Source organism: Triticum dicoccoides, chromosome 4B, assembly GCF_002162155.2.
Source record: "Triticum dicoccoides isolate Atlit2015 ecotype Zavitan chromosome 4B, WEW_v2.0, whole genome shotgun sequence".
Taxonomy (NCBI): domain Eukaryota; kingdom Viridiplantae; phylum Streptophyta; class Magnoliopsida; order Poales; family Poaceae; genus Triticum; species Triticum dicoccoides.
Genome location: NC_041387.1, coordinates 139891277 through 139900696, shown reverse-complemented (window position 1 = coordinate 139900696; position 9420 = coordinate 139891277). Strand labels below are relative to the sequence as shown.

The 9420-nt window shown below is 46.2% G+C and overlaps 1 protein-coding gene across 2 annotated transcripts in view; it reads left to right on the top strand.

Annotated features, from left to right (window-relative positions):
- The window catches only part of LOC119295487 (glyceraldehyde-3-phosphate dehydrogenase 2, cytosolic-like), a 41294-nt gene extending 38939 nt beyond the window's left edge, over positions 1-2355 (top strand). The window contains exon 12 of one of the 2 annotated variants that reach the window (XM_037573917.1): positions 1996-2355. The gene's annotated coding sequence lies outside the window, so the exon portion shown is untranslated. Of the gene's footprint in view, positions 1-1992 lie in introns of both variants that reach the window. The other variant, XM_037573916.1, reaches the window with a different exon arrangement.
- The last annotated feature ends 7065 nt before the right edge of the window (positions 2356-9420 follow it).

The window sequence follows — 9420 nt, the reverse complement described above, 5'->3', positions numbered from 1 at the left end:
CTCCTCTCCCGACGCTGCCGCCCCGCCGCCCTCGACGCCGGCCAGATCCGCCGCCACCTCTGCTCGAGCTGCTCCCATCGACCACGCCGCTGCTCGCGTGCTTCTTCTCTCCCGCGACCCCGCAATTGAAGGTCTCGCAAGGTCCTCTTCTCCTCCCCCTCCCCCTTTGTTCGATTCGATTGTGCCGACGTCAAGGTTCCCTGATGATGCTAGTTCCTCTCGCGCGCAGGCTGCACGCACCTCGGACCGCGTGTGCCTAGTTCTTCCCGGGACGCTGCCCCGACCCTACTACCCACGCCATCAGGGGAGCTCGTCAAGGTATCACCCCCCCTCTCTCTCTCTGCTCTCTCCATCTCTCATGCTCTGGCGTGTTTTTTTCCTAAGGGACGAAACTATGTTCTCTTGTTGCTATTGCTAGGTGTTTTTGTCTGCCATGTACGTACATACCTAGAGTAGTTGATTAGATGCAGAATTCTTTGTTTGCTGAATTGCTGAATTGGAAACTGTATCATCTGGTCTGCATGTGACACGCCATTTTAGCAAATTCTTTGTTTCTCTTGTTCCATTGATACAATATCAGATCATGTCGATGCATTGGTCTGTATCCAATTACTCTGCTTTGCACTCCCGGTTTTTATTGTATTAAGAGTATCAGTATCTAGCGGTCTGAGCATTGGTCTTTGGATTTAGCTTCTATCAACTGTGCTGTCTATGCTGCAAAATTTCAATATGCTCTGTCTATACTGCAAAGCTGGTAAACATGGAGTTTCCATACTTTATATCTTAAGTGAAACTGAGCGTACTATCGATCCTTGTTCCGATTTTATCAGTTTGACTTTTGGTTCAACCAAATGAGTAATCAGAGTTTAGTTGCTACTGTTCTGGTGTAAGCTATGGCCAATATATATAACAGATTCTTTCACTTGTGTCTGTACCAAGATCAAATGTGTGGGGAGTTTCTCTTTGTTGATATATTATTCCAAGAACAATTGTATCAAGCAAGAATATTGACTAAGGCATTGTTGCAGAGACTCTGAGAATTAGCAAACGATTTTGTGTATTGTCCTCTGTTCTTTCTTATTGGTGCGGTGATTGCTGAACAAGATCCCACCTGAACTTGCAGAAAAGAAGGACAAAAAGACTTAGTTGGTAACTGCTGAGGACTAACCTGATTTGCACCAATATTAGTCAATCAGAAAATGATCCATCATAGCTTTTGAACAGACTAGGGACAGTTAGGGACAACATTATGTCTAGCTAGGAACTGCAAATTAACAATAATTACAATAAGAACTGGAGTAAAAGATGACTGCATCTCACAGAATATAAGAAATGGGGACTCTTGGCTAAGTATGGCAATGCCACAGAGTATAAGAAGTACTCCTGCATCTTACACAATGATAGGTCTAATTTATGCTACTCAACGAAAGAAGAAGAAAAATGCACTATATACACTGCCAACTGTATTTAGTTAACATTACACTGCCACTACTATTCAGCACAAACGTTTGATCATCTCACTCTACTTACTATAATTGACACTGTATAACTGTCAGCTCCATTCACTAGCAGCAGCCAGCACTTCTGAATCTAATCTTTCTTGGGCAAGCTCGGCTACTTGTTGTTAGTCATTCACTAAAAGATCCTCAACAGACTGCATGCATCTAGTATTAAATTTCTTGGACGGATCATCTCTTTTAGCAAAGGACTGTAATAATTAACTAACTGAAAATTTGACATTCTGGACTATGCTTGGCTCTGGTTTTGTGAAATCTCATCTCTTTTCTAGTGCCATGACTAGTTATGAATTTTATTTTACTTTCCCCACTTTATAACATTCAGAAATTGTTTACTAGCTCAAGCTTCTCCTTTGCACTTTATCACTTCAATCTGCTGCTACCTCAAGCTTCTCGTTTACACTTGTGCCAAGTAGCATTTTTTTCCTTGTATAATTATATGGTGGTTGACTGAGCTGCTACTTTTTCCTTGTAGAAGATCGCAGGTCGAGTGGGAGGGATCCAGTTGCGACGACACCGAATCACTAGCAAGGCAGCTGCCTAGAATAATAGGTTGACTCACATATATATACTACTATCTTGCATCTCTCTCTTGTTTCTTCTTCTATATACTACTATCTTGCATCTCCAATTTTTAAGTAATCTTGCATATGTTAGAAACTACATATATGGTCTCCGGTTTTCTTACCTCTACTCTAAAACACCAACGCATCAACAAAAGAAGATGGTATTTTTGTTAAGCTTTCAGTTCGTGTCAGCAGGGAGATATAATGTTTTACAATCTTTCTGGTTATATTGGAGTTAGGTTTTTTGAATATGAGTAGCAGTGACTTGGATATACCTTATGGAGTTGTAACAGTTCCTCTTGGTGCTTAGGTGCATTTTCTTTGTGTAACTTGGTTTAAAAAACAGAACCTTAATCAGCATGATCCGCTGACCTTAGAAGCAAAATAATCGATCTGACTGCTAGAAATCAGATGTATGTTTTTTAGCATCCCATCAGACTAGTTATGCGTCGTATGATTTGTTTCATCTCATATATGTTGAATATAATGCCAGAAAAGGTGCTTGGGTTAGTCTGTTAACTAAAAAAGTTCAGATTCAGAAACCTGTAATTTCTACTTTTATGCATCTGTTACTCCAATCAAAATTTTATGTTTGATGCCCATGGTAGTTGAGCTCTCACCTCACCTCACGCAGCATGCATGATGCCACAATGTCTAGTACGTACTGCCAAGCAACTGGCAAATAATTATAGCTTAGAATAAATAAATCTGATGTAAGATAAGCATGGCATGAGCTTTAATTAAATAGCATAATACACGTTGGTAGTCCATCTCTCTCAAAAAAAATACATGTTGGTAGCAGATGATAGATACCAATCCATTGGATCATCAGACATATTAAAGTCTTTTTTTGAGCCCTTATTAGCTACTCACACTATTTGCCCCGCGGTTTCTCTGTCATGGCTACCAAGTGATTGACGGTGGGCTAGAAAAATAAAACCACCAAACTATCAGTAAAAGATGTGAACCAACATCTTTCATTGTTATGCATATCAAACACCAAGGGTTATTTTCACTTAAAGTTTTAGAATGGGTGCATTACAATTCAGTCTGATATCTAATAAGACACTCTGGGCTGATATAATTATGGAACAGAACCAACCATGATAAATAAAAGGTGATGTTGTCTATGCATTACCAAAAATGTATCTTTGTGAACAAATAAATTGGTACCAACAGCAATGCCATCTTACTGTAGAATTAGAATACATGGACATGATCAGCTCAGCTCCCAAACTGCCATTCATCACATCAATTTCCCCTTATGTAACTCCAGTCAAAATTTTATGTTGGTCTACCTAGTAGATGCACATGGTTTGATTTTATGTTTGTTCCTATCAATACAAATGCTGAGCTATGTTCCATTTTTACTGTTCTTTGTGATAGTTTTTGCAACTTTACTTCCCATCTTAAGGCAAGCCCCATTTTTACTGTTCTTTGTTAGCAGAGCTGCTTGTTTCTAAGAACTTTGATACTATTTGGATCAAAGTTAAATGAGCACATAGATGACAAAAAAAAGTTCAGATTGTAAAATGTTCATTTTGCTGCTAGTGCCCATTTTGAGTAATTGCTTAGAGGGATGATCCTGTGTGAGCTGGTGGAGTGATTTGTTTTCTACATAAAGCTCTTTAGTCAGGCTGGTTTTCGTGAAATACACATGAAGCTTCACTAGCTCCTGTGGGTGTGGGATCCATGTGACATGTGACATTGCATCCATGTCCACCTGGGATAATGATTTTGCAGGTACCCCGAGAGGCCCTTGAGTTTGCAGGAATGTCGATTAACTTCCGTTCCGGCAAATTCGGGTACTCCATATGTCCTATTTTCAGCAAAGGTCATGCTGAAATTTTCCGTGAATTTTAGCATGACTTTGCTAAAAATAGGACATATGGGGTACTTGTGACTAATGCATGGGCCGGGGTATCTTAGTAGTTAATTAAGTAGGATCAAGTGCCCCGGCGTACTTGTGACTAATGCATGGCTTTTAGGGTGCCTCGGTGTCGATAAAAACCGAAATGATGAAAGGTTAGGCTTTTAGGGTGCCTCGGCGTCGAAAAACCCTCAATGATAAAAGCTTAGATTTTAGGATGCCTCGGTGTCGACAAACCCTAAATGATGAGACCATGATATTGTTCCTTGACAATAACCAACTTTTTGACCAAACTTTGTTTCTATTTAGAGAGAAACATGGCCCACAACGATGAGGCCGGGGGTTCGGGCGGCAAGGCATTCTGGGAGCTGTCCCAGGAGATGGAGGAACAACCTCACTTGTATGAGGCCGCCGCCTTCCCCACCGATCCTGAGACCACGGATGGTGCCGCCGAGGATGACCACACTGATGCCACCACTGATGGTGCCGCCGAGGATGCCACCACTGATGATGGCGGCGCACGCACAGATGGCAGCCAACCGAAGAGGCAACGGAAGGACCGGCGCCCGATCGTGCTCCGCACCCTCAAGGAGGAAGTTACTGAAGTGGACTCCAACGGGAATCCAACGGCGCCCGAACGAATAGTCAAGGGGTACTCGCTTCAGCTCGGGTGCATTGTCCGGAGCACCGTCTCGATCAACACCGAGAACCTGAGGGAATTTGCGCAACCTCCTCTTCATGAAGCTGCACGAACGATACAAGTTCCCCGCTGAATTTGAAAACACAAGCCTCAAAGGGAATAAAGTGAACAATGCTGCCCTCACGAAGATGAGCAAGGCCCTGTCTACTTGGAAAAGCAATGTGAAGAGAATGATCGAGAAAGGTGAGAGTTATCAGAAGTTCAAGGAGAAAAATCCTTCGATCACCGAAGATGACTACAACGACTTCAAGATCAATTGCTCGAGCACCGCAAGCTCCCAATCAAGTGAGTGGGGGAAACAAATGCGGGAGCTGAACATAGGGGAACACACACTCGGTCCCGGCGGTTACAGAGTGGCGGAGCCTATATGGGACAAGGAGGAGGCGGACCGTGCCGAGCAAGGCCTACCGCCCCTCTTCGATAAATACGGTGACAAGCAGACCAGGAACTTTGTCAGGGCCCGGTACAAGAAGGACCCGAAAACAAAGGAGCTTACCACGGATCCGAAGACCAGGCAGCTTGAGCTTGTTCTGGTAAGGAATACACCCCCGAGTAATTAGCTCCATATGGTTGCATTCTAATTAATGAAGCCAAATTTCTAAATGGTTCACATTCCTTCCGCAGGCAACTGAAAGCAGTAGCGCGGGGTCGACTAAGAGCAACCCTTGGGACACCACTCTAAATAGGGGTTGAATGTAATGAAGAACAAGGATAAGCTCAGTAAGCCGACGTCAGCTGGTCGTGTGGCCGGCAAAGGCTTGTCGACAAAATGGGGGTCATACTATACCGCTGGTGTGCGGAAGGAGAAAAAGACCAGCTCGGAAAGCCAGGCGCGAGAGGTTCAAGAACTCAAGGCACAGGTGGCGCGGATTCCGGAGATTGTCCAAGAGCAAGTGGAACAACGACTCGGAGCGACGATCACCGCCCTTGTGCCTACCTTGATCTCGGGGTTGAGTGCGTGGATTGCGGGCGGCCAACAGGGGCCGCCCCCGATTCCTAGCTTCACGGCCAGCAACTCGCATAATGCGATGGCGGGGCCATTGGTGCCTCCGGCGGAGGCGACATTGGTGTCTCCGACGCCGGCACGGGAGCTTAATGCACCCGGGTGTACGCCGGCCGGCACCTCTGCAGCAAGTGGCACCTCCGTCAACTGCACGCCCGCCGTTGGCGGTGCGTCGACATTAGCCGAGCTCGACGCCATCATCACGGTAACTAATTAAGCCTCTCTCGGCCGAGGACTTCATCTCCTTGCCTTTGACTGGGCATCCCTGACGCCCTACATGTTTTCGCAGGGCGCCGCCGACGTTCCATGCACTCTCCTCCACTTCGTGAACAACGAGTTGGTCGATGTCGCCAAGGGCAAAATCGTTCAACCGGGCAACCCCTTGTTCCACGGTACCCAGATGCCACCCAACTTGTTTAGGGTTCAACTGGTTCAGGTGCTGCCAGGCTGCGACGACTTGTTACCTCCGATTCGACCCGTCGGGGCCGACGATGAAGACGTGATGACCCTCAGCGCCTGCCTGAGCTGGCCCCTGCTTTGGCCGAAGAGCCAGATTCGTTTGGGGGCGGGGGACACCACCCCAAAGACAACACCGCCAGTCGTGCCGGCGCCAAGTCGGCCCCATGGCAAGACCGCCGTAACGGTGCCGGACATCCCTATGCCACTGGATCCAAACATGCATATGGCACAGGATCAGAACGACGACGACGACGACGATGATACATTTGGCAACGTCAATCAGTACTTTGCCGTTCATGGGTACGATGGCGACTTCATGGGGCCTCCTTCTCAAGAACCAAACCCAACAAAAGACGTGTGCGATCTAGCTGGTACCGCGGAGAAGCCAAGTTGCAACAGGCGCCGTCTGACGTTCAGCTCTCAGGAGACGCCTCCAGCTGCCGACTTCACCGAGCCTCAGATAGGCGAGGTGCGAAATATTATCAGCCCCAACACACTCAAGAAGGCGGTCTGTGAGCAGAACTCGGTCCCATTACAGGAGAAGAAGAAGGCACGCAAAATAAAGACTAAGAAGGGTGCGAGCCAGCCGGCACCGAGTACGATCCATGCTCAGGACGGGCCACCTTCACCGCAGGATATCTCGAGGAGGGTGCATGTGGCGGGTAGGGCGATGCTACCGACAAATATGCTCAATGCTGCAACCGGTGCTATGCGGAGTCTGCATGACAGTGTTCTTTCTTTGGAGAAGCGGCGTCTCAGGGAGAAGGATGTGGCATACCCAGTTTTCGCGGCCAAGGTGCCAGAGGGCAAGGGCTCTGTGGATAACTCCATCGGGCGTACGATCGTCCTGCGTTTTGATGACATCCACGCTATGTTGAACCTTCATCCGCTGCACTACACCTTCGTTCGGCTATTTTCGCTGAGTATGGAGATGCGGATCATTCGCGACAAGACCCCGGACATCGTGATAGTCGACCCCTTCTACATGCGTGCCAAGATCTTGGACAGCGCTGGGGACCGGCAAGTCGCGAGTTCTTACCTCGAAGGCGTCATTCTGGCAAACCAAGATAAGGATAACTTCCTCGTGCCTTACTTTCCCGAGTAAGTCCTCCCCTCAACCGGCCCGTAACATATGAATTCTTACATTTCGATCATTTTTCTTTTAACATTCCGTGTTTTCTGCAGTGACACACGTTGCACGCTCATCCTCCTAAGCCCCAAATATTCCATGGCCACGTATTTCGACCCGGACCATCAGTCGAACATAGACTACACAAATGTCAAGAAGGTTCTTGATGATGTTCTCCCCGGCTACGCCAAATCTGGAGGCACCTTCACCAGGCCTATTCGTAAGTACGGCAAGCACATGTTCTCCCACAATACGACGTTCTGCTGCGTCAAGCAGCCGCCTGGCGGTCAGAAGGGTGCCTACTACGCCATCCATCACATGCGGGCGATCGTACGGGACCATCATCAACTTCTGCTACCGAGTAAACTCAAAGATTGGGCCGCGAGCATGTCGGCAATCCAGGACGCGGACCTCTGACAAGAATTCTTTCGCATCCAGTCGGAGTTTGCGGAAATCATCCATCAAGATGTCCTTCGTACCTCGGGGCAGTTCTACCTCAGAAATCAACCGTCCAACAGTGACATCGACACAATGCTACAAATGCAGGCTGACAACGACCGTTATTTCATGACTCCCACGATAGACGGCGGCTTCATCCACGCTCCGGTCCCTTGAGTCGAGTCGAAAGCAGTGATGTTGTGTCTAGTTCTGAAACATTGATTGGCTCATGTTGTAATTAAACTTTAATGAACTTGTAGTATGTCTCTTTGGTTTCGAGAGTCGTTCAACTTAGATGTAATCGATGCTATTAATGTCTTGCTTTTCTCTTCCCATCGTTCTGTTGCATAATTATATATTGCTTATGTATTGTCTGTGAATTGGTACTAACGTTTCGTTTGGCTAGTGCATAGCGATGCCGACGTATGTCGTGTACAAGGGTAAGGTTCCCGGAGTCTACGATGACTGGGAGGAGTGTCGGAGACAGGTTCACCGATTCAGCGGTAACAGTTACAAAGGGTACACCACTAGGGCCGAGGCCGAATCTAGATACGCCCGCTATCTAGCGGGAGAGGGGAGGGAGCGTTGGAGGAACCGGATGAAGACGAGTTTCATCGTGATGATGCTCATCGTGATGACCGCAGCTCTCTTCTATGTGATGGTAGTTTAGATGATCGATATCGACTTGTAATGTGAAGACAAACTCGCTACTCGCGGTCTCGAGACTTGTAATATAATGTTCTATCTTTGTTCGGTCTTTTCAATTCGGAGACTAATATGATGAATTGTATTCGGAGACTAATATGATGAATTGTATTCAAAGACTAATCTTCTATTGTATTCGATGAATCTGTTGTTGATGTGTGCTGTCTATATTTTGTCAAATTATACATTTTGTAACCTGTGCAAAAAACAGAAAATAAAAAAATAAAAAAAAACCTAATATTCATACTAATGGCGCATCACATGACAGTGCGCCATTAGTATGACAAAGCATACTAATGGCGCATCACTGGTAAGTGCGCCATTAATATGCCATGGTTACTAATGGCGCATCCAGTGGTGGTGCGTCATTAGTATGCCAAAGCACCTGGATATACATGGCCCATGGGAGGCATACTAATGGCGCACCCTGGCCCGCCATTAGTATACCAGATACTAATGGCGCACCAGGTGGTGCGCCATTAGTAAAAATTACTAATGGCGTGCTGTTAATGGCGCACCACAGATGCGCCATTAATGGCCATACTAGGTGCGCCATTAGTAGGGGTTTTTCTAGTAGTGTATGGTGAGGCGGTGGAAAATGTCTCTCAACTCTCGAGCAATTACCAAGCTCTTACCAATTCTTACCGTGCTGCAGTGGTTGTCGGCCATTGGCGATGTCAAAAGTTATCAAAAGATTGATATAGCGATTACCAAGTGACCGAACAGGGTACAATATAGGAAGTGGAGCTTGGTGAAGGTTGCCTCAACTCACAATATGTGGCACAATTAAGCAAAGAGTAATGCAAGCTGAATAATTTCTCAAACTCTTAACTAGTGCTGGCAGTCGACTAGTAAGAGATAAAACAATCTAAGCCTAGATACTGAATCAAGTGAGTGAAAATCGAAGAAAATAATAGCTCTAAATAGCTAGATATAAGTGAGGTACAAACGTAGCGTATGACGACAAGAGCAGAAGATGTGCAACAATTATCACGTATATGCACCAAGTCACAATTCTGAACAGCAAGAGATA